At 40.8% G+C, this 25,668-nt stretch overlaps 1 long non-coding RNA gene across 1 annotated transcript in view; it reads right to left on the bottom strand.

Annotated features, from left to right (window-relative positions):
• Positions 1 to 25,668, bottom strand: part of LOC133218421 (uncharacterized) — a 404,246-nt gene that overhangs the window by 214,013 nt on the left and 164,565 nt on the right. The gene's annotated exons all lie outside the window — the stretch shown is intronic.

Raw genomic sequence — 25,668 nt, 5'->3', positions numbered from 1 at the left:
ACAATCATGTTCAGCTGCTTGCAGAAGTTGAATGAGACTTGTAGAAGCAAACATCAAGTGATCCTCTGAGCCATGGGTGTTCTAAACCTAGTTCCACCTTCAAATACACCTGTGTCATTCCCCCCAGAAGATTAGCACAACTTTCAGTGCCTGACAATGTGGAACTTCAGCTTTAGGTTTTTGCTTGTAAGTTTAAATCTATCAAATGTTCATGCTTTGTTCCCTCTCATTCCTCCACTATTTACTTCTGCCGCTTCAGATAACTGCTTATGGCCCCTGTTCTTCTCTCCAGAAAGGGAGGCTTTTGAAGTGTGCTGTGACTCTAAGTGTCTGTATTTTAAGTTTTCCACTGCTGTGAATGATGTAAATGACTTGAGCAGAGGAATTATGTTGCTCTAGGTAGCCAGTACACTCGTCAAATGCCATATGTGATTGATACACAGAGATACTATAATTTTAGGACAGCTGTGCTAAGTTCTAGGTGCTGGATAAACTTCACACTCTACATTTCAGTAGGTGAAAGCTCTTTATGCAGGACAGATACCCAGTGGAGACAGACTGTTCTAATTTTTAAAATCATGAAGGCTTTTGACACTTGCTCTATTAATTTTCCACTAAGGACAGTGAGTCCTTAAAATGACTGTTTAGTTAACCTCTGTATGAACGGGCTCTGCTTGCTACTACTAAAATTGGAAGTACTCATTGTGCTAATGGATTTTGGCTCTCCCTTGCTGCTTCACCTTTATCTTTTAAGCAATAAATGTTGTTGTTTGAACATTGGTTTTCTGAGTAAAAAGGTAAAATGTGCATTTTAAATTAATCCTTCTTACTCTCTTTGCTTCCTTCTCCTCTTAGAAGCTCAGAACTGAACAACAATGCAGTTGCTAATGTGCAGTCTAGTTACCTAAACCAACACCACTGAGACTTTGCCTAGCTTCTCTGGCATACCTGTTCCTAGCTTGGCTTCTGTAAGTCTTCACTCTCAGGACATGACTTTAGTTACCCAGTTACTAAAGCTAGAGTCCTCTATTGTGAATGGCAGAGAGGTGTGTTGACTCAGAGCTTTGTGCTGTCAGTGTATTACCAATTATTTCTATGTGTTGAGTATTTCATCCTATTTTGGTTCTCCATTCTACAAGTTAGAAAGCTCAGTGTGAAGGCTTAAGGCTGTCTTGATGGACGAAGTTAATCACTTCAGTGATTCAAGCCCGTTGCCTGATACATCAGGCATCAAAGACATACTCACTTGCTAACCTCAAATCCTAAAATCCCAACTGGAGTATTAAGAGCAGGCTTCAAATTCATTTCCTGACTACCTAGAAGGGGACAAAAATCAGTTGCAGCTCTATACAAGGGGACTGAGCTGAATCTTGGAGTTGTGTCATGCATTTGCATGCAATTAATTTTCATCTGATTTAAGATCTCAGATTCTTTGACAAGAAAAAAAGAGACTCTCCCTTCAGAGACTTTCTGTAAAATCGATTATGTTCCATATGTCTTTTAGGGAGTGAGGGAAAGCTGCTTCTAGAACAACTTGAGGTATGTTCTGTTAAAAACATGTATGTAGCCATCCTAACACAAGAGTATCCATTTGCTACATTCAAGAAAAGTTAGATACAAACATAGAGTATGAATCTGAATTAATTCAGTAGTATCTGAATTAATGGCTGGCTAAATTTTATTTCCACATCACCCATTTGGTATCAAAAGACTTCCTGAGATGTAGCATGTTTAGCAACTAATAAAAATTCTGGAGTGAAGTTATCCCTGTAGTTCCTGGTTCATGCTCTGAGGAAATGTCTCAGATATCTTTAACGATTTTTTACTCAAAGCTATCCAATATGAAGGTGCCCCCAGAGTACCATTAGTCTGACAAATGTTTTTTCCTCCCTTTTAAATAAGCCTTTAGTGCAAATGGCGTCTTGAAAAATATTGTTGTCTATGCTTGTGGTGAGGCCCCAATTTTCATTGCTCTGTCATGTCACTATTGAATTGCTGTGATCTCTTTTATACACGAAGTCAGGAACTTTTCAGTACTTACGCAGTCAGCCCACGATTGCTGCCTGCTGTTGTTCAGCATTGACATTAATATCCTGGGGTCTTGAATGTTAGCAGCACTGGTTGCCCTTATGCAGGGCTTAGGCACTGCACCTTGGATGTCCCCAGGCTTATACGAACGGTGTAGTGAAGGCATTTGCATTCCTCTTCTGGCATCCGTGGTGACTTTCACAGCACAGCTCTCACACCTGTGTTTGTTCAGCTCCGTCTCCAACATACTGAGTGTGGAGGTGATGAAAGTAGATTTAGTACTTATTGAAACACATGAAGAACTTCCCATGAGCTTCAGTAGATGTTATATTAGACTCAAACTTTATCATCCTTTCACTGAAATGCAGACTACCTATTCAGGTGCCTGGATATGATTTACCAGTATGTCCTCTGTGATTTAAAGATCAGTGCTATAAAAAAACGGCTTGCCAAGCTGAGTTTCATGGGATTGCCACCTGATAAAAGTGTCCAATATACCATTCAGCAAGTGCTGCAGCATCCGGTCATTGTTACCCCTCTAAATGGAGTAGCAAGTCCCTTCAGATAGCGGCCATCACCGTTCAGACACTGGTGGGTGTTTCATTTTGACGTGTGTGACTGCCAGTGCTCAGCCCCTGCTGCCAGGTAGGCACTAACTAGAGCCACGGGGTGAGTGTCTGTACAAGGCAAAGACTCGTGAATGACAAGTGCCTATGTGAGGCAATGCTGCCTGCACAGGGGCAACAACAAACAATTTCAGTATAGCTTGTCTGCTCTCTGTGGTATGAGGTAAATCACTATCAGTTGGGTAAATGTTATTAGGAGCAAAGAATTTCAAAAGCAGGTCTCTTTTGAGCAAGCTGCTACACTGACTGTTATGAGGTGGTTGTTAAATAGCCCTGCACTGAGTGTGAATAGAACAAATGCATGAATGGGAATTTAGCTAGTGTTCTCTGAAGGGCTATGTGAGGATATTGACTGTTTTAGATGTGGAATAAGTACTTCAGCTTCCAAAGTGAATGAAAGTGTGTTCCAGCAGTAATAGGCAGTCCCTTAGTCAGACACTATTTACAAAGCCTGCAGCTTCTGTGATACTCTCCACTCTTGACCCTTCCTTTTCATTGTCCTTTCTCAGCTAGTCTATGATAGGAGGGATCTGATTGTCCACTATTCTTTCCAGGCGCAGAAATCATTCAGGAGGGCTGCAAGCTGAGTGCCTATATCTGTGAGCAAGAGAAAAAAGTATTATTGCCATGAGGTGAAGAACTGTTTTTTTTTTCCCTTGTGCAGAACATGCCTTGAGTAACTGTTTTACTGTCAGGAAAGAAAACAGAAATGGCCCCATTAATGTCTTATCCATTGTGAAAACTCTTCTGTGATCCTGGTGCACCAGAAAGAGCATGCTATTTTAGAGTGTCTTGGCAATTCACAACTAAAGCTGATATAAAGATTATTTCCTCCAGAATAGAACTGCTTCTATGCCTGCAGTTAGGATGGTTGTTGGAATGGATGTTATGTTTTGACTGCAAATCACAATAGGTTTCAACTGGAAACAATCCCAGCCTACATACTTTTGTTAGTAATAGGAAATAGGTTTGAATTCTTCTGATGAAAATATTAGATCCTTGGAGTTATAATTGGGTTACTAATTTATTCTTGAAGTTTAAAATATGAATTAAAAAAGATACGCTTTAGGAAACTATGTCTGTATTGGGTGCTTTTTAGTTTCCTTGCTTTCAGCTAATTTTTTTGAGAGATTTAAGAATCTGTATTTCCTAGTACCTAAAAGCTGACATATTCTGCTGCTTACTTGATGCACTTTTGCTCCTTGCACATTGTGCAGTTGTCAGTCCACGAGTATATTCACTAGGTCTGTGGAATTTTGCTTGCTAGTATTAATGTATACAAATCCTTGGTTTAGTTGCACTAATGAAAACTTAGCAGGGTTGAGGAAAGCATTTGAATTGCTTTTTCTGCCTTACAATACTAAAATCATTTAGTAGAAGGGAAAACGTTATGGAAGGAAGGAAGTCACACTGTTTCTGTGGTGTGAATAGAGATCACCTCTTGCTGATTTCATTTTGTGGTTGCTAATACCCCTTTAAGAACATGCACATGACAGTTTTAAAAAGACATAGCCTTTAGCTGACAAATTTTAACTGCAATATTGTCACTAGAACTATTCATCACTGTTGGGACCTCTGAACAGGTCTCAGGCAATAGCAGCAGCTCACATGGCCTGGGCAGCGCACTGGCCTCCAAGATAACAAATCTTATTCCCTTCAGGGATTTGTCATAATTAGGGAAGCTGGAGGGAGCTGGGAATGGCAGTGTCTCATAGCTGATACAAATAGAGATGACCAGATTAAGATGGTTTATGTTGTTGTATGGGAATTAGCTCACATGAAGACTGGCTGGTGGTAGTTCTTGGTTGTGCATTTCAGTGGGACTGTGGTGGAGGAAGGTACTTGGAGCCACGCAGAGGACTGGAGCTTGCATGCATTTTGGCAATGCTTCCCACCATGTTAAGACTCTTGTGCATCTGTAGACTACTGAGTTGTTTGACAAGCATGTTCTCAGGCAGTACAGCTGAAAGTACACTCCTTTATAAATTAATCCACCATATGGTTTGTCAGGTAGGTCTTTGACGCCTTTCACACTTGCTTATTCAGAAGTGTATTACATACAACCCTCTGCACATGACAGAAGAAGCATCTGTTTTGTGACATGAAGGTATGTGAAAGGCAAGTAAATCACTTATAGTTTGTATTACTGGAATACCCATCAGCCCTGTTTCTGTATTGGAACTGCACTCTGCTAGGCACTGCACAAACAGAACAAAGACAGCCCTAGCTCCAAGAGTTTAAGTGTCTCAACATGCTTGATTTGAAAATGTACTAATATGAAATCCTGTATGCAAGGAAGAGCCTCTCACGTTATTGAATTGCCATCAGCTCAGATTGCTATAAACTGTTCAGATGCTCTTACCTGCTGCAAACCTGGCTTAACTCAATTGAAATTGAAGTTATCACATCAAGGTTTATATCACTGGTAGAAATGCTTTATTCTACTGTAAAAGCTCAGTCCAATCTGTAGCAGCCAGAGAGTCTGCAAAAGAGTCATTTAAGAATCAGCCTTTCCTTATTAAGCCTTAAGATAGCAGCTCAGTTGTTTTAGATGATATTTATTAAGTAGTTTAATTAAAAACTGCTTTAACTGATTTGGAGCCTGAAACAATTCCCATTAATGCCTTTGGGAATATTGGATTCAACTTTATTAGCAATTATTTCTAGCCCTTAACCCTTTGGACCCTACCAACAGATGCATATTCAGGAAAAGCAGCTCAGTATTCCTTTGGTCAGCTGTCTGGAGACTGTGAACATTCCAAGGATTAAATAGATACTCTTTTTTTTTTTGCCACTGGACAAAGTTGTCTGCCAAGTTCTCCCCAGGTGCCTGTTTATAAGGCTGGGTTTATAAACAGTTCTGATGCTGCGTTCAGAATAATCCGAATGCCTCAGAACAGCCAACAGCAAAGCACAGCTCTCCAGTGCCTTCTCTTAGCTCTGCTTTGAACTAAATGCAACCTGTAAGCAAATGAAAATGTTATCTTATAATCTCTCCTGAAAATAGTGAGAATCAAGTCTGTTCTCCTAGGTGGCAAGTGGCGTATCTCAGAAGAGCTGTGTAGTTGGCATCACCTGACATTTCGGGGAATCTTCAGAGGCTAAGGACCAAATAATCATGAAGGACTATGTGCCTTTATGGCAGTGGCAGTGTCCAGGTCAGGGTGCAATTCATTGCCAGAAGAAGGTGGGAAAGGGAGTGTTCCTATCTGCAAAAGGTATTCTGAGCAGTTGTTGTGACACTGACAGGATGATTGTTCTTTTTGGGGCATAGGAGTCAGACTGGAGTGACACTTAAGTTGCCAAATGCATTTGATAGCTCAGATAAAGGCTGAAGGGCTTCAGACTGAGGACAGGTTGCAAGGTGCACCATTCTAGATGTAACTTAGAAAGGGCCTGGGACAGATACAGCTAAATCAATTACTTCTTGCTTTTAAGGTTGAACAGCCTCAATCTAAATATGAGCCAGCTGTTAATTCCAGTAACAAACTCAGAGGTGGATTCTAGTGATCAGAGAAATGAAGGAGACATGCAGTTTTTCCAACCCATTTCTGCTAGCAGGGCAGCAAACAGACTGTCCTCTTCATGTTTCCAAGCTCAAGTAGTGTGGATGGTGGGGGTATGGGAGTGTAAGGTAAGGTTGGGATGAGAATTCCTGTGTCCTGTTCTTCTTTTTCAGGGACTCACGTGGCTTGCTCCCTGAAATTCATGAGTTTTTGAGTTGCAATGGCAAAGATGACAGGAGCTGTCTGTCACCTTGTGCTCTTTGTTCCAGCTTGTGTGGATGAGAGTCCTAAAGGACTATCAATCACTGAAGCAAGCCCGAAGTTGAAGCTGAGTCTGAATATCTCCCCCAAAATTTACTAGCAGTGCTAGCTGCCCAAGGAGAGAAACTTCAGTTGGCTGACAAGATGTATGTGCTGTGTGGCGCCACAGCTGTCTAGGGTCTTGTTTTAGAAACTAAGAATTCCATGTTGTCTACAGTTAAAAACAAAAAGTTACTGCGCATGACTGGGGCACCAGATTTTCTTGTGCTGTTATGCAAGTGAAATAAAATCAGGGCTCCTAAGACTATGCTTGCTTTCTTCCAGCACTGATTTTTTTCCCTTTGGTCTTGACAAACCAGGGAACTTACTGTTAGGGACTTCTTCCAACAGGCATTTGTGTTTCTGCTGCAAATCGTGTTTTGTGTTTTTTACCTCTCTCCCACTACATAATCTGTTTTTTTTTAAATACAAATAGCTACTTCCTTCAGAGTTAAGTATCTCCACGTGACCATTCTGGGGATTTTCATTCTTGACAAATAACAAGGTAAACCAATAGCTATATCATAAAGGAAATCCCTTGATAAGACAGTGTGACTGCTAACCAACAACTTAGGAGACCAAGTTTTCTAGCTCGGTCTGGCCCTTATTTCATCTTGGGCAATCCATTTAATTCACTTCATCCTTTTCTTTTGCTCTTTGTGAACATGGGGATGATACCCTTTCATAAGGATGTTGTAATCTTTCATCTGCTGTAAGGCTTTCAAGATGCACTGCTAAGTAGTATCTATATTTCTATATTATATAATCAGAACGGTGTTATTACTCCTTAATACCTGCATTTTGTACTGCGCCTTAATTCTGCATTTTGTCCAAACTGAATGAATACTAATTTAGTATTGTTGCATGTGAAACTTTCCTAATTCCTACTACATTAAAGAAAGAACTTTTTTTTGCCATACTAACTGCAAGATAGGAGAGAATAAAGACACATATTTTACAGCCTATTAATTCAGGACCATTTTAGAGAGAGCAAAATACTTAGTGGATTACTTCGGCTAATAATCCTTTCTCTGGGCTGCTCAAGGTCATCTATAATGGATGATGTACCTTTTTGTGTACAGATGCATTATGCATGGGGTTTTTGGACGAGTTGTAATCAGGTCTAGGAATTATGCCAATTCATTATTGGAAAAATTTATGGTATTTAGCACTTATGTAGCACTTCACATTTTTGAAGGGGAATTATAACCAGTTAACCCTTGCACATCCACAGAGCACAACTGTAATCACTGATATGAAATTCAAAATTAATATCAAAGGCAGAATTAAACCTCAAATTGTTTACTATCTGTCTTGTGATCAATTTAATAGGCCTTCCTTTATCTCCAATAAAAAGTTACTGAAACATGGGCTGAGGTAGTAGAATCCAGTAGTGTTCCGCTTATTTGAGGGCTCAGCTTCCTGAATATTAGAGCCTTGGGTGACATGGTCTAATGTGAGGTGTCCCTGTCCCATGGCAGGAGGTTGGAACTAGATGATCTTAAGGTCCTTTCCAACCCAAACCATTCTATGATTCTATGATGTTACAGTTTAACAGAGGTGAGTAAGTAAGTGTCAAATAGAAGCATCCGTTCATCAGGTCTTACATTGAGAACATAGTGCTGGTGCTTAGCAAGAGCTTGCAGCTGCCGGGGGATGATGGGGTTTTATTTGTTCTTTATACATTTACCTCTCTCAGTTCACTTCTGTACTCCCAAAACACACACAAGACATGCAATTGCACACGACCAAATGAAAAGTTGAAAGCCACAGGGAACGTAACAGAGAGGAGGGACTGAAGAGGTATGGAAAAAGTTTCTTGGCTGTGAAATTGTTGTTGTGAGTCACCATTGCCTGGGCTTGCCAACAGTTTCTGACAGTTTTGTGTTTGCTAATTACCTAGGGCTGTAGGAATGTACCTCTTTTAAAGGCAGTTTCTTAGGGGAAAAACAGTTACGGTTTTACTGAACAAACTTGTTGCCCTGTGCTACAGAAGTGAGGAAGAACAACTTTAGATGGCTCTATTTCTTTTCTGTTTGCCACCAGCAGACCTGACTTTTTCAGCAGGTGGGTAATGTCCTTTTTGAAAAGCCTCTAAAGCTTTTTTTCCTTAAAAACAACTCATTTCTCAAAATTGCCATGTTGTAGGCTCTAAACTGACATGGGTATAAAAACCTCTCAGATATTTCCTCTTTCTGTGTCATTCCACTGGCTGACTGCACTTGCAACTCGTATGCTCATTTGCTCTTTCAGTGTTGCAGGATGCATTTTCAGTGTAAGGCAGAACTGAATGAATGCCATTAGAACTGATGCACAGATTTTTTTGATTAGCCCATTCTAAATCCCAATGTTTCCCAAGCTCCTGTGAAGTGCTAGATCCAACCAGTAAGAAACATGAGGCACAATAAGTGGTTTCTAGCCCTTAGTTATCATCTTTGAATTACAAATACAATCCTAGTTACCTTGTGGCTTCTGTTAGTCAAGCTGTAACACCATTTAATGCTGTTTTGCATCCTTCTTAGGAAAGATTTCAATGTCAGACTGTACATGATAGATGAGCACACTGTTTTTCATGGCTTGCAACTCTGTATATTGAAAGGGGCTCCATCCTGAAAATTCTTGATTCAAACATCCCTAATGTTTGTGTATCAGCATGTAGCAGTTCTTTCCACGTTCAAATGAATTAGCTGCTAAATGCCACCCGGGTAAGGTATCACTGCCTTGTACCACAAACTGTTCTGGGTTCCTGTCTCAGGGCTTTGAGCAACCAAGTCTAGTGGAAGGTGTCTCTGACCAAGGCATGGGGTTGGAACTGAAAGATCTTAAGGTCCTTTACAACCCAAGCCATTCTGTGATTTGTGCATTTTGGAATGTGCAGATGTGCACCTATCTCTGATCCATCTGTTCTTTGCCATGTCCAAGCTTGCAGGAATAGAGGTAATCACCTGTTTTTGTGTACTGTTACAGCTGCCTCTGTGCTGAGCTTGCCATAACTGCTTGATTGGGGTTTCTTCTGCCTTAAGAAAGCAGAAAGTTTGTTTTCCCTCAGTGGTTTAGTTTGGTTTGATTTTCAATTTCAAGAATCTCTGGCTGAGATGTTGGCTTGCATGGATTTTTCTGACATTATTGTAATATTATTCTAAGTAGTATAAGCATGGGATGGGATCATAAGAATGAATTTCCTTTCTTCCTAATGCTGTTTACTCCTAGTCAACATTGCTGTGGCTCTTCATATTCACATTAAAGTCCAATTCCTGTTTCCTTACTGTTGGATTTTAGAGTAAGTCATGTTTGCAGAGTAAACCAAGTCATAATAAAAGCTAAAAGGACCTCAGAATGGCTCAGGATCTGATGTGCATTTGAGGTCACTCTAACCCTAACTACTGTTTTAAAGTTCTAACAGTGAGAGAATGACAGTATAATGTTACTGTGAAAGCATAATTCATCCTGATGTCTTTTGGTTCCCAACACTATTAGGGCCTATTAAGAATTTGAAACACTTTGAAGAGGCATTAAAAATTGTTGATGAGAGAAGTTCCCATCAAAGTCCATTAGCATAAATGAGTGGTCACAGTAGCTGGGGCTGACATATTTCATATTCTTTTCATAGAAGAGGAAGTCTGAAGTTCTGAAGAGCTTTCAAGCTCAATCTTATTCAAAGATGATCTCACATGCCACTTAGCATTCCCATCATTTCTCAGGCTCTTCTGTGTGAGGAGCAAGTGTTCTGTGTGAGAACAGGATGTACGTTTGTTTGAGTAGATAAACTAAAGGTGGGAGAAGGGGAAAGAACTGAAGTGTGGCTTCAAGGAAAGACAGTTTCCTGGATTCCTGGCTTTGCATACCTGTGGTAACGACTGTCCCACCTCAAAATGGTCCTTAGATATTCTGTAGGAAAGAAGAAAAGCTCCAGTTCTGCTCTCAGAAACAGTTTAGGTGCTTGGATATTGAAACACCATGTGGATGCAGGAGAAGTCATAACTTTGTAATATAATAAACTCAGTATTAATTGTGGTGGTACTTAGGATCTCCAAACAGGCTGAGCTACGCAGAAAAGTCATTGAGAAAGACCATCTGTAGCTTTTTATCAGAAATTTAAACTAAGCAATAACAATTTCCCCTATTCTTGCCTGTAATATAAACCACCTCAGCTTATCCAGGCTTGTTTGTAAATGTCTGAATCCACAAGCATTAGAAGAACGCAGTGTGCTGGCTCAGCCTCCCCATGGCAAACAGCCTGGGTGACACCACCTGCCAAGGTAGGAGCAGCAGCCTAAATGGGGTGTGTGGCTGGGCTTCACAAAAAGACTGTGAGCACACTTGTCCAAAACCACTCAGATGGAAGTGGAAGACAACCATCAGTCAGAATTACCAAGAGATTTCAGAGCTAAAGTAGGCATCAGATTGAAAAGTAGTGTTCAAAAGATCCTAAGAACTTACAACAGTGAGGAAGAGATGTTGAAGCAGAACCTGCAGCTGCCAGAACTGGGTTTGGCACTGCCAGAAGTTTTCCTGTAGCACCAAGACCTTCCCACCTGGGCTTGGCCAAGCATCCTGTGGTGGACACCAGGAGTAGCCTGCATCAAGGTAGGGCACTGTCAGTAAAGAGTGTAGCAAGTAGGCGACTTCCCCGTTGGTGAGTGTGCATGCTGGCATGTGTGTGAGTACTACACTGTGGCTTTCTGTTGTATTACTAATGAAAACGTAGCCACTGGAATGTGAAAGTCAGGAAAAGTATCCTGGAACCCAGAAACCTTTAAAGCAAATGTAAGTTGAATTGTAGCTACTTGTTCCCATCCTTGAGGCAGGTAGGATGTTGAATCAGAGGTGTTGAATAGTTTGAGTTCCATTTTCAAAGAATAGCTCAGCATCCAAATAAGAGTCAAATATCTTCATATAGTCTAACTTGTTAAATACCTAGCCATGGCATTGAGTGCCCACGAATATATGGACCACCTGGGAATCCTTAACTTGGGTATCAGAGGTCTTGTGAAAGTGTTGTTCCAATTCAGGCACAGAGCATGTGCAGATCTGGTCTAATGTTTCCCTGATCCCACTTAGCTACACACAAATAGATGACTTTTAGCTGCCTTGCAGTAATTACACCAGGTTTTGTGCTGCTTTAAACACTGCCCTTGAAAAAACTTTAGAGGCATATTTTCTGTCTCCTTAAATAACATTGAAATGGATTAGAAGTATCTAATCTAAAGCAGCAGTAAACATTTTAATTGTGTATTTATACATCTAAACTCTGTACTCTAAGCAAATTTTAAATCTTTATTATAATTATACCTTAAAATTCCTTGCTTACGAAGGAGAAAGGTTAAATCAGTAGTATATTAGAATGCGTTGTTTATTCATGTCAACATAAATATGGAAAGTAGGGAACAAAATCAGTATCCTTACTAGCTGACAGAAGAACAAGAATATCTGTAATCATGCTTACGTTCCTTTGCCAGTTGGTCATACTGGTTTGATAAATAGCATTAAACAGAAACAGTATTTGATAGGATTAGCTACTGTCTTGATATTCTGAGCAAGTCTGGATCCTTAGGAGGCAGAGCCTGTGTTGTTTCAATTTTTCATTTCTGACATCTCTACCAGTTACTAAATGTTGTTCCAAATCAGATTGTTTATCAATATCGGTATCTGCCTTTCTGTTCATATAGAAGTTCAAAGCTTTGGGGTACTGTACAAATCATAAATTATCCCTCAGATAATTATATACCCTTTAGTGTGGGGTGGTCTTCCAAATGTAATAGAGGACTAAAAGATGGGCTAGGACTTGTTATAATGCTGGTGTTGTCCTTTTCCTGTCGTTGTCCCAGTAACAGATGGTGTTTCTATTGATGATTCGTATGTTGATCACGATTGCTTAGTCATTTTTCCAAATTATTGCCATAAATGTTAGGTCTCAGGTTCTGCCTTTTTTTATTTGTCATGTTTTGTCTCAGAAGTTGTTTTTGTGTAATCACTGGGACTGTGACAGTCTGGTTGTAAGAATATGAGATTTTATTAACTTAAATGAGCTGTATTTTTTTCTGGGTCTCTGAGGGTTATGAATCAGAATCACAGAACTATAGAATTGGTCAGGTTGGAAAAGACCTTGAACATCATCAAGTTTAACTGTTAACCCAGCACTGCCAAGTCCACCACTAAACCATCTCCCTAGTCTACATGTCTCTTGAATACCTCAAGGGGTGGTGACTCAACCATTTCCCCGGGCAGCCTGTTCCGATGCTTGACAACCCTTCTGGTGAAGTAACTTTCCTAATATCCAGCCTAAACCTCCCATGACACAACTTGAGGCCATTTCCTCTTGTCCTGTCACTTGTTACCTGAAATAAGGCTGACCCTCACCTTGTTACAACCTCCTTTCAGATAGCTGTAGAGAGTGGTAAGGTTTCCCCTGAGTCTCCTTTTCTTCAGACTAAACAACCCCAGGTCCCTCAGCCATTCCTCATCAGACTTGTGCTCCAGAACCTTCACCAGCTTCCACTTGTGATGAGCTGCCAACTGGATTTAACTCCACTCACCCCCACTCTGGACTCAGCCATCCAGCCAGTTTTTTACTCAGCAGACAGTACACCTGTCTAAGCCATGCATCCAGTTTCCCCAGGAGAATGCTGAGGGAAACAGTGTCAATGAGTTCACTGAAGTCTAGGTAGAAACATCCACAGCTTTTCCCTCATCCACTAAGCAGGTCATCTTGTCATAGAAGGAGATCAGCTTGGTCAAGCAGGATCTGACTTTATAAATTGATATTGACTGGGCCTGGTTACATGGTTGTCCTGTATGTGCTGCATGATGTCCCACAAGATGAGGTGTTCTATAACCTTCCCTAGCATCAAGGTCAGGCTGACAGGCATGTAGTCCCCCAGATCCTCCTCCTGGCCCTTCTTGTAGGTGTGCATCACATTTGCAAACCTGCAGTCAACTGGGACCTCCCTGGTGAACCAGGACTGCTGATACGTGATGGAAAGTGGCTCGGTGAGCATTTCTGCCAACTCCCTTAGTACTACTGGGTGGATTTTCTCCAGCCCCATGGATATGTTTGTGTCTAAGTGGTGTAGCAGACTGCTGACCACTTCTCCTTGGATTACAGGGGCTTCATTCTTCTCTCTGTGTTCCAGCTCAGGCGGCAAAGAAGACATTAAGTACCTCAGCCTTTTCCTCATCTTTTTTCACTACCTTTCCCACTGCGTCCAATAAAGGATGGAAATTCTCCTTTATTACTGCTTTGTAGCAGTTCTTATCACTTGAGGACATTGGTTTACTTCTAAGTGGCCAATTATTTTTAATGGAGGAAGATGAAAATATTACTGGGAGAAGACTTGTGGTAAATGTGGTAACTCTCACCTCTTGTTTTCCTCTCTGTATGAATTTTTGAAGGTTGTATGTGTTTTTTATGTATGTCAGCAGGCTTTTACTATACATGCTTTTGCTGTACAGTTTTATAGTCGGCTCTTTCAGTATTCCTTTGGGCTTTTGCTCATACCATCCTCTCATTATCTTGCAAACTGTGGAAGCTGCCATTCTGAAGTTGGTTCTTCTGAATTTGCACCATTTTTGTACTGTTCCCCTGCTTTTCAAAATAATACATTTCTCAGGAGTTTCAGTCATATGAAACCATAAAACTTGGGGTACATCCTGATTAAACAGTTGGAAAACCTGTGCTGTTAATGGAAGCAAGCTCTGGCTCTCTATCTTTCCTGCTTCAGAGTTCTCCTGTATAGAACTTACCTACTGTAGGTGCTTGTTGACTTGCAAGTTATCTGCAGCAAATATGTATTAGCTTGTGATTTTTATTGTCATTGAGGAAGCTTTTAGCTGGAATTGATTTGTTTGCTAAACCTGGAGTGAAGCAAACAAAGTGCAACCTAAAAATAATATATACCAGAATCATACTACAAAGACTTTGATAACTTGAGAGTAAGTTTGATGTAAATAAAAGTGTCAGTGCTAGGAGGCTTATTTCTGAAATATTAAAGTAATTATTATTGCTATATTTTAGAAGTATACTGTAATGAGTAGGGATCTTTCTCTTTTAATCTGATATATTGTACTCTACCAGTTGTATTTTTAATACAATCCTTCTTGAATACTCACATGTAACTCTTCGTAAAGTTCCCTTAAAATTGATACTAAAAAGCTAGAATTATTTGAGATGTGGCAATTACTGACTGCAAGGAAGTTGTTCTCCACTGAACACTTCCAACAAGCAAATCACTGCCAAATTACTGCTGTTGGAAAGAGTGTTTAATAGTGAGTCTAAATCACAAAGCTATTATGGTGTTTTATATAAAATAGTTCACTAATGGGTCACAGACCACAGCAATTACATTTATAACAAGCAGATTCCTGAATTTAGACAAATACTGGTGTGTTTAATTGCCCGAGGATTTGCTGATCACTATGTTCCTTAATCATGGGGCTATATACCATTTTACTAGGAAGCCTAGGGGTTGTGTTCATTGGGTGACTACTCCCATGCTTCCAAGCATGTTTGACTCTGTTGCCAAAATCAGGCACATCTTTAAGACCCAGCTCTTCACGTTTTGATGGAGCAGTGTCAGGTGGATGTATCTGAGGAGTGTTCCAGAGCTGTTTCAGCACACTCAGCCAGGATGGCTTACAGGGCCTTTGGGGCAGCCCAAGCTTAGCTTGTTAGAGGGTAAGGGCTTCAAAACACAACCTCCCCTTAATCTGTGAGTATCTAAACAGTTTCTATGTACTGTGGTGGGTTACACTGGTTGCTGCAGAAGAACATAAAGTTTTCTCTTGCTTACTGATCTGGGGACAGGCAGAAGGAGGTGTAGGGATGCTATGCAATTTCCTTCAAGGTTCTGGCAGCACTTTGCTTGGTAGCCTCTTATTTCATGTGGGCTATAACTGTTCCAGAATGGTTGGCTTTTAAATTACAAACGGAGGGGGAATGTATGTTTTGCAGACACCTCACTAATACTTATCTACCCCCAAAATTAGTTACCTGAAATATGACTCAAATGCGTGATACAGGTGAAGGAAGCAGAACTAATCAAGAATGAATGGTAATGCCATGGGAAATGATCATGAATGCAGTGTAGTAATTTCTTAGCGTATCTTGGGAAACTCATTTGTATGCCATGGCACAGACAAAGCACCCCTGTTTGCCACCGTGTCAAACCTAGTTAGCCCTGGAGAGTCTTCGCAGATTAACTAATGCAGTGTAACAAATCCACCGGAGAGCAAAACAGTCCCTTTGCATATAGCATGCCCATTTCCGAAAGTGTAGCTTCAGGAAGGCAGAGAAATGTCATGCCAGGGGGTGTTTATTGCAGGCAACTAAACACCCAGGATGGGGAAGTTAGAACAAAAGTATCCCCAAAGACACAACTGCAGCAACTCTGTTACAGTATCTTTAATAGATACAGTTCACTTTGATAATGTCACTGTTTTTCATGCACAGCTGATCTTCAACCATTTAGTGTTAAGGGACACATAATAACCCTTTAAATCTTTAATAGTATTTTCATATACTGAAATCTGTTGGTGATCTTATATATTATACATAAAACAACCTTTCTTTTTTCATTTTGTACCTATAAAGATGTGTTGTACCCATTTCCCTCTCTCAAATTTATGAGACCACAGGTTTCTTTCTGAGTAGCTGTAGGTACAAAATACACAGCAGCAAAATGCCTTTTAACTCATTTTTATAGCACTGTAAGGCAGCATATTGCTAATAGCCTTTTCTCAGACCATAGAAATGCTGCCATTAGAGGTGGGCTGTGGCTGTCTGCATCCCTTAGAAAGAAGGCTTCCACAGAGGTCAAGACTCTTCATTAGAGTACACAACTTTATATGTTAAAATGAAAATCTAACTTCTATCTGCTTCTAAGCTTTGAGATTTAAAAGTTATGCCTCTTGAAGCTAAACTGTTGGAAGCAGCACAGGCCAAATTGAAATAGTTATTATATGTAGTATGTGCTACACAAGGATAAAACTTCTCCTTTTGCCAAAATGTCAAGTATCACCAAATACATTCCCCAGTTATCTTAACAGGCACCCTCTTACTCAAGCTTTAACTTGATTTCTGAAACAAGAAAATCTTTATTTGGGAATACAGCAAAACCTTTGAAAATGTAACAGTTGTACATTGGTATGATTAAAACACCACCTCCAGGTGATGTCTTCTGTCTCTCAGCTTGAAGTATCAAAAGACAAGGTCAATTCATTTCTCCTGCCACCAAACCTTGCTTCTATTTTGGGGCCAAACTCACATTTTGGCAGCAGCATCCAGAATCCTGCAGAAGATGCATCTTCTGTCCCTCACAGATTTGCCATGTGCTTCAGCCATACATGCCTCTGTCAGGCTAATATCTGACGTACACAAACAGCTTGCAAAAAGCTTATCAGGTAATACCCTTGTCTGTATTTTAGATCAGTTATTTGACATAGGAGGAGGTTTTCAGTGATGAAGAGTGGTAGAGGAAGGAAGGCAGTAAGGAGCTCTGACTCTGAAATGCTTGCTTCCCTCACTGTAGAGCCTATCTTTGTGCAAATCAGAGAATGGTTAGGGTTAGAAGGGACCTTAAAGATCATCTATAGAGTCATATGTTACCATTTTGCATCTCCTATCGAAAATAATGCCCATCATTAATTTTCATGTAAAATTCTGGATACTAAAGAGATGCAGCCTCCATGCTAAGGGCCTCTTGAGCTCCCATGTCCCATTTCTGTCTGTGAATATCATCTTTTATGAATTGATCCCAAGAACAAATCGGTACTTATAGCTCAATGGAAATCAGTGAAATGCCAAGAAAGATCAGTACTGTGTATGATTAGGCACATGAATTTGAAGCTCTCTTGAAGCAGGACTGATGCTGTTCTGGCTTTGCAGTGAGAAGCTCACATTACTGCATTTTGGTGACTTTGAGATACCAAGCTGAAGTCACATTCCTGTGTTTCTCCTCTGCTTTCTTTTATGCACTTGTACTGAGCCAGTCTGCAAGGCAGCATTAATTCAAATACTTCATCAGGATTCCTATTATGGCAGTTTTGAGATAGTATCAATGGTTAGAATTTTACTGACAAACTTGGTACCAAATAATATCAAATGCTAACCATCAATTGACATTTATATAATGTTAAGCACGAGATTCTTTCCCCCGCCCTATACTGCTCTGTTAATTCTTTCTATTGCATCATATCTAAAACATCTGTGGGTTTTTATCAGTGCTGAGGCATGTAGGACAGCAGAGAAAAACAGTATTTGATTAGGCTTCTTGGAAATCTGAACTCAGTTTTCGGCCTGTCTAAGACTTCTTGTAAGATCCTGGTCTCTTAGGGGAATGATAATACTCACCCTGAACACACTTCCTCTCTTTCTTGCTGACTTAGACAGTAACAGTCCTTGCCCAAACAGCCAACAATGTGTATGTGCAAAATGAGGCTATAGTCATGTCTGAATTCTTGGTGTATTACAAGATTTTAAAGAACATATTCTTGGCCCTGGAAAAGCAAATAATGTCTATTATTCAGTGTGGATTGTTCTTGGTGATTCTGCTGAGTAAATAAAACATATACTTTAATTGGCATTTAGATTCAGATTAATTTTATAAGCAGTCTTCTTGCAGATAGCTGTGAAATACTGACAACACTGATGGTGGAAATGTTAATCCAAGTCAATGCATGTGCCAGATATTCCCCGTGACTACTGCAAATCTCACCGCATTCAGAGAAGTTGAGAGGTATTCTTTATTACAGGCTGTGATGTTCACCTTTAGCTTTGTTTTGATCACAGTTCTGCCTCTGCTGCCTGCTCTGAAACGTTAGATTTCTTTATAATAATTGCTCTTCCTTTTTCAAAATGGTATGTCATGACCTTTTATATATTTACAAGCCTAGTGGGAGAATGAATGTTGAATCCTAAATTAATCATCAGCTGGTTCATCAAAACTGTTGCATAGTTTCATAGAAAATATAATTGCAAGATAATTTACGTTATTTGCTTTCAAAGGGCCTGTTTGAACTCTAATCAAAGCTGATATAATGATTTCAACCAAGATGTGATCAGACCCTTTCAGTTTGACCTATTAGTTCTCTTTTGTTTCTCTTTTCCTGGAACAAGAGGACTTTTGGTATTCTGGAGATTAGTGTCTGATGCAAAGTGTGAAGAGAAAATGGGAGTAAGGTGATCAGCACTGTTTGGTGATCTTGCACTGCTATGGAATATACATTGGTTGTTTCTTCCTCTCCTACTGCTAGCTATGTTCTGCTCATGAATACTGACTTGTAGCCTTGGTCTTCTTTAAGAGAGGCATTTTTCCTTCTCCTTTTAACCTCCTGCCTTTCTCTGGCAATGTCTTTATGCTTCCTAACAATGTCTGCTGGTTGGGAGGTTGGTAAATGTTGTTTCTGATTGCTCAGCAGGCATCCTGTTAGAGCAGTTTGCCTCCCAGACAGCCAAGTGCTTTACCTGTTAGTGCTTTTTCCTGTCACAGAGTGACAGTGCCATCAACCAAACCATTCACTGAACCTGTATTTCCAGCTTTATAATTTTTACCTAAATCCTACACTACTGCAGCAGTTACTGTGAGTTTCTGGTGAATGGTGTTCTATTTTTTTCAAGGGAATGCACTAAATCTTGAAAAATCCTTATTAAAATTAGGAATGATTAAGCAATGTAAGAATTTGGATAGGCCATAATAGCTTTTATCTTGAGCTTCATTGTCGTGGAGAACATTATTGTCCTTAGGCTGACCTAGCAAGTTGTGCTTAGGATGTTAGTAGATTGTAAGACTTAGCAAGTCCTTTTTCCCTTAGGCATGTTATTAGTGACCAGAGCTTTTTTAGATTAGCAATGTTAAAAACTGAATTAAATGTACTGTGTGCAGTTCTGGTATTCTCAGCACAAGAAGGGAACCGGAGCAAGTCCAGAGGAGGCCATGAGGGTGATCAGGGACTGGAGAACCTCCCATATGAAGACAGGCTGAGAAAGTTGGGGCTGTTCAGCCTGGAGAAGAGAAGGCTGCGTGGAGACCTCATAGCAGCCTTCCAGTGTCTGAAGGGGGCCTGCAAGGATACAGGAGAGGGACTCTTCACTAGGGACTGTAGTGATAGGACAAGGGGTGATGGGTTTAAGCTTAAACAGCAGAAGTTCAGGTTAGGTGTAAGGAAGAAGTTCTTCACTGTGAGGGTGGTGAGGCACTGGAACAGGCTGCCCAAGGAAGTGGTAAATGCTCCATCCCTGGCAGTGTTCAAGGCCAGGCTGGACAGAGCCTTAGGTGACACGGTCTAGTGTGAGATGTCCCTGCCCATGGCAGGGAGTTGGAACTTGATGGTCTTAAGGTCCTTTCCAACCAAACCATTCTGTGATTCTATGAAATGTAACTGGGAGTTGTTTGGGGTTTTTTTTCCCATCGAGAGTTACAGTTCATATTAAGAGATATTGTGGCTTAAGATTTACATCACAACACAATTGCTCCAAGTCTTAGAAGTATAGTTTAGAGCAACTGTTTTCAAATGCGTAAATGGTGTTCTGTTGCTTTGTGACTAATGCATTGTCAGTTGTGGAATTTTACCCTTTACAATTGCAAGTTCTGTAAAACAGCCAGAACGGGAACAGGATCTTGTGATGATTCAGGAGTGTGTATTGTAGGAATACCTCTAAAAATAGAGAAGAATGTTAGTGGATTATAGTCAGATGTAAAATTTAAGATAAGCTGCTTTACTTCAAGATAAGGTACACCATCAAAGTCATTTTGGCTTGCTTTGTGAGGATTGTCAAAAGACAAAACAGCACTGGGGAAATCTATAAAAGTAACAGCATAAAACTGAGAATCTGTCAAATTGCCAATGCACCAAACTCAACACAAAATACCTCCTTAAATTTCTTATAATCTGAGAGAATTATAAACACCTTTCTATAAAAGTTGAGTGGAAATTAAATATATCTGCTGGTGTAGAGACCCTTCATTTTTAAGCTACTTAAACCTAGCCCTTGTCTCTAGAAATTCAGGGCTTGTATGTGCTGAGCTTTAGGAAATAAATAGGCAACAGAGTAATCTAGAGAGACCTGAAAGATTAAGTAATTTATTTGAGTCTAAGGAAAGAAGATTGTGTCAGATCCAAAACCAGACTGAGAATCTCCTCTCCTGCCATTCAGTCCATCCTGGCTCCAGCTTTAGTGTATTCTTTTGTAAAAAAACAATATTAAACTTACAGTCTAGGCCTAAATTCATTACCTTCCATGGGACATGACTCTACTATGCTAATAGGAAATACAGCTGAGGGCTATTTTCCTCTCTCCTAGAAGCAGATACTGCTGTGTCATAGCAATACATGTAACAGCTTCATGGCAATTATTATGGAAGGGAATCCAGAGAAAGCCTATGCTGTGTCTCATTATGAGTCCAAAAGATAACATGAAAGGAGGTTGTAGTGAGGTGGGGGTCGGTCTCTTCTCCCAGGTAACAAGTGACAGGAAGAAAAGCCAGCCTCAAGCTGCACCAGGGGAGGTTTAGACTGGAGATTAGGAACAGTTCCTTCCCCAAATGCACAGATAATCTGGAGGTCCTTAGCAACCCAAACCATTCTATGATTACACTGGTATAAACAAAGGCACAGCTTTGAAGTCAGTGGACCTTTGGCAGTCTATACCAGCTGTGAGTGAACAAATTTGGTAGGCTTTCACAATTAACTTCAACATTGTTCACTGTGTTGTAAGTTTTATGGACTGATTGTAACAACCTGCAAAAATGTATTTTGCCATAAACTGAACAGGGAAGCAAGAGCAGGTTATACTACATGAAAAAAAGATGAATTAACACTTTCCAGGGAATGCACTTTTTGTCCTATGATTTTAAATGTGCAAGTATTGCATTAATTTAATTTTCTCTGGCAATAGTTTTATTAACATAGAGGTTAGTTAAGCAGGAAGTGTTTGGCACCACAAGGGCCAGTGGTTATCGAGGAGTCCCATGGAATGAAGAGGCAGCAGGGAAGGACCTCACCAGCCGGTGCCCATCCCTCCACCCCCAGTAGAAAAGCAAGGCAGGCCTAGTGGGTAGCCCCAGCCCAGGATATCAGGCCACCTCCATGGTGCTGGGACAGGATGTCAGCCTGTGGGCAGAGGTCTGGATTGAGACCAGTGAAGTGGTGTCAGACGCAGCCCCAGGATGGTGGGGCCATGGGAATAGGGACGTTATATCACCCTGGCTGAGGCCAGGCTGGGATGTCAGGCCATGAGGTGGGCCTGGGGCAGTGGACACATGGCCAGGCTGGAGAATGGTATCCTGCAGCATCACTGGGGCAGGGACTGATAGCCCCAGACTGAGACTAAATGGGGTCCTGGGCCATGGGTGAGGGCAGTCCCAGGGAGGAACTGATCAGGAACAGCTATGTAGCTTATTAGTGCCCTCAGGGCTGTGACAGGGTGAGGGGGAGGAAAGTTTCTGAGTAAAAGGTAAGTATTTCCATCCAGATCAGTTTCAGCTTCAGATTCTACACATGAAATGCACCCATGAAAAGCACACACACAAAACTGATGCAACAATAATGAATTAATCCCACTATGACATGAAAAGAATCATGGTGAAAGTCTCAGGTGCCAGTGGGTGAGAAATTCTGTTTGGCAGCATGTTTTGTCCAAGCCATCAGGGGTTCATTCTTCCTCATATAGGGTGCCATACAGAGAAACATGGACTGTTTCCTGGGGCACAGAGATCATCCATAGGTGCCAGCTGTGTGTCAGGTCAGTCTATTCAGGGTAAAACATGAGCATAGCAGTGACTGGGTCATTTCATATACACAAAGATGCTACTTGTGCTGTAATTTCAAACATTGTGCATTCATCTTCATTCTCCCAGGATTTTACAGACATTTGTGATGATGATACAAAGGAAAAAAAATGATTTTGCCAGGAAATGGACTTTTGTACAAGATTCCCCCTCCCCTTCCAATCCTTTCCCGTGCAGCAGCTGCTGTTGCCAGGCTGTCTTTGTTGCTATGGTGGTGTTTTGTGTGCCAGAATTTTATATTCACTCTTGAGGAGTCACCTGATTGAGTGGCTGTGCCACATAAGTTATCAGTCTCTCTCATAAAGGGTATATCTGACTGCTGTTATGTGCTTGAGACATCTAGTACATGCATCAAATGAAATATAAACATAACCCAGTGGCCACTGGCTGTGAATTTATGGAATTATTCATTTAACAGGTGAGTTAGTAAATGAGTGATTTATAACAAATTATGATCTCTTTTGGGGCTACTGCATTTTGCAGGCTTCATTTCTTAACGGAACAGCCACACAAGGCAGTTCCACTGCACCTTGTGGCAATTGTCCTGTTGGGAAGGTTTGAGTTCTGCTGTTCTCAGAAGGACTGAGCTTTTAGCAGAAATATAGGGTCGTATGTTCTATATTTCTTTTCTGGAGAGTGGTTTCGTAGAGCTTAATGATCCTGCTCCCACTGATAATTAAAGTATAATTTGGCCCAATTTAAAATGCAGTTAGGATGATATGCTTCTGGTGGAGCTGAGTTTATCTTTAATCCCAAGTCCTGCCAATGCTGCCACTTATGTTTAACTCTTAGTATGGTGCATCATTGCATTGAAGCATTTTCAAGGCTAAGGACACTGCTTCTTTTCAAAATGCAGACTTATACCAATAAACTGAGAATAGCAAATGACATTGAGATATATTTCCTATATATTTCTCTGCAATCAGATTTCAAAGAGTAAATTTTATTTTAATGCACTTCTCACATCACTTAGAAAGCCAACCGTATCCTGGGCTGCATCACAAGGAGCATGACCAGCAGGTTGAAGGAGGTGATCCTGCTCCTTTACTCTGCTCTCGCGAGACCTCACTTGGAGTATTGTGTGCAGTTCTGGTGTCCTCAACATAAAAAGGATATGGAACTGTTGGAACAAGTCCAGAGGAGGCCACGAGGATGATCAGGGGACTGGAGCACCTCCCATATGAAGGTAGGCTGAGAAAGTTGGGGCTGTTCAGCCTGGAGAAGAGAAGGCTGCATGGAGACCTCCTAGCAGCTTCCAGTATCTGAAGGGGGCCTATAGGGATGCTGAGGAGGGACCCCTCATTAGGGACTGTAGTGATAGGACAAGGGGTAATGGGTTAAAACTTAAACAGGGGAAGTTTAGATTGGGTATAAGGAGGAAATTCTTTCCTGTGAGGGTGGTGAGGCACTGGAATGGGTTGCCCAGGGAGGTTGTGAATGCTCCATCCCTGGCGAGTTTGGACGAGGCCTTGGGTGATATGGTTTAGTGTGAGGTGTCCCTGCCCATGGCAGGGGGGTTGGAACTTGATGATCTTAAGGTCCTTTCCAACCCTAACTATTCTATGATTGTATTCCATGATTCTATAGCTCTTGCTGTGTCTTTATTTGACCTGACTTTGGTCAACACTATCTCTTATTTTAATCCCTTACTGCTCCTTTCTCCTATTTGTCTACATACATTTCCATTTGTGTATCTAAAACAGGTTGTGTATTCAGCTGATTCCCCTGGGAATGAAATATTGGTACCTAGGCATGTTATATAAGGAATAATGCTTTACAGGGATATTGCCTTCAAGTAACTTGTATAGTTTACATAAGGCAATTATTTTACTGCCTAAGCTGAGATTTTTGAACCTACACAAATGAAAGCATTCAGAAATCAATTCCTGCAGCAATATAAGCCAGCCTGTTTCACATCTAAAATGTACAACTCTGCATAACTACCTGGATTAGCCCACTGCCAAGTTTAGTTCTAATAGCACATCTGCCCTTGAATTTCTTGGAACTAAAAGGGGCTAAGTCAAGAAGATATAGAAGATACACATAATACTTCATGTATTTAGTGTGTCTTACTGCACATTTGGAGAAAGGTGTTGTTTTTTCTTTTGCCAGATGTGGTCCAATCACCTAATGATAAGGTACTTGTATTCCTTCTGGGTGTAGCGATCCTGCTGAGTGCAGCTGGTTCCCATGTCACTGAACTCATGCTATGTGGAAGAGAGCACTTGAATTTAGCCATGCACTGAATGTGTTTGCAACATGTACTATGTACCAAGAAATGTAGTCTTAGCTGGAGCAGATGCTAATTAAGCAATATCAGTAACACATGAGCTAGCTTTCCACATTGAAACTGAAATTCCCACTAACTTCACTGAGTCTAGGATTTCAGCAGAGGCTGAAACAGAAGCACTTTCCGGAGCTGTTGTTTAAAAGGCACAGTCAAAATGCCATTTCCTGTTGTGCTGCTCCTTCCTTTTGATGCAAAATCCATTAGAGATCTGCCACAGAAAAGGCCTGTTTCTCCGCAGCCAAATACCATCAGATTAAGATGCTTAAGTCTGAAAAGCCACAAAATTGCTCCAACCAGTACTTTGTATCTGAAATAGTAGAGACCAGTATCAGAGCCTACACTGATCTATAGGATCACCTCTTCCATGTTCAGACTAACAGATCGCCAGGAGTATATGAGGTATCATCACAAATTGCAATTCATTTCCCTAACAAAGGTTGTAAAGAAGACTTGGGCAGATGAAAATGTGTTAGGGCCCTGTTGAGAAATGCCACAGAGGTGCCACCATCCATGGTCATTTTACATCTTCTGAACAGCTGCTTTCAGTACCCTGCAGTGAACACATGTGCTTAAGGGCTTGAAGGTAATGTAGTGCCAGTGCTCTTTGCTCTTATTTTCTGGGGGATTTTACTATTATTATTAAGTTTTTATTCTTTTGAATATTATATCCTGGGATGCAAAGGCAGCTGTGCAAATGATACTGAAAATCTCCCTTACCCTGTCATAGAGCAATCCTCTACTTAGCTCAGTGCAGTCAAACCCAGACTTCATTATTGTTTAAGCCATGGAAATGAAAGCACAGCAGTGAGAGCGCACACTTTCCCCTGGCTGATGTGACACCCACGTTTGCATGGAAGGTTGATAAGCATAAAGAATAGATTAAATGGATTGACTGGCCTTCTAAAGTATATGCTGCCTGCATGAACTGTCAGAAAGGAGCAGATTCAGCCCCCACTAAAGGCAATGAAAAGTTTCTTGCTGAAGGAGAAGTTGGAATTGGCCCAGAGAAGAGCTTTAACAAGTCTGTAACTAACAGTAAGAGCGAACTGGGAACCCAATATGCCAGTTTTGTAGCTTTTTAATTAAAAAACCCCAAACTTCTCCCCACTCGGTTTGCCTATATTTTGTGAAATACC

This window comes from Neopsephotus bourkii, unplaced genomic scaffold, assembly GCF_033783945.1.
Source record: "Neopsephotus bourkii isolate Nb327-2 ecotype Australia unplaced genomic scaffold, CSIRO-AGI_Nbou_v1 NB_1250, whole genome shotgun sequence".
Classification (NCBI taxonomy): Eukaryota; Metazoa; Chordata; class Aves; order Psittaciformes; family Psittacidae; genus Neopsephotus; species Neopsephotus bourkii.
Note: the sequence above shows the minus strand (reverse complement) of the source record. Positions and strands in the feature narration are given on the sequence as shown.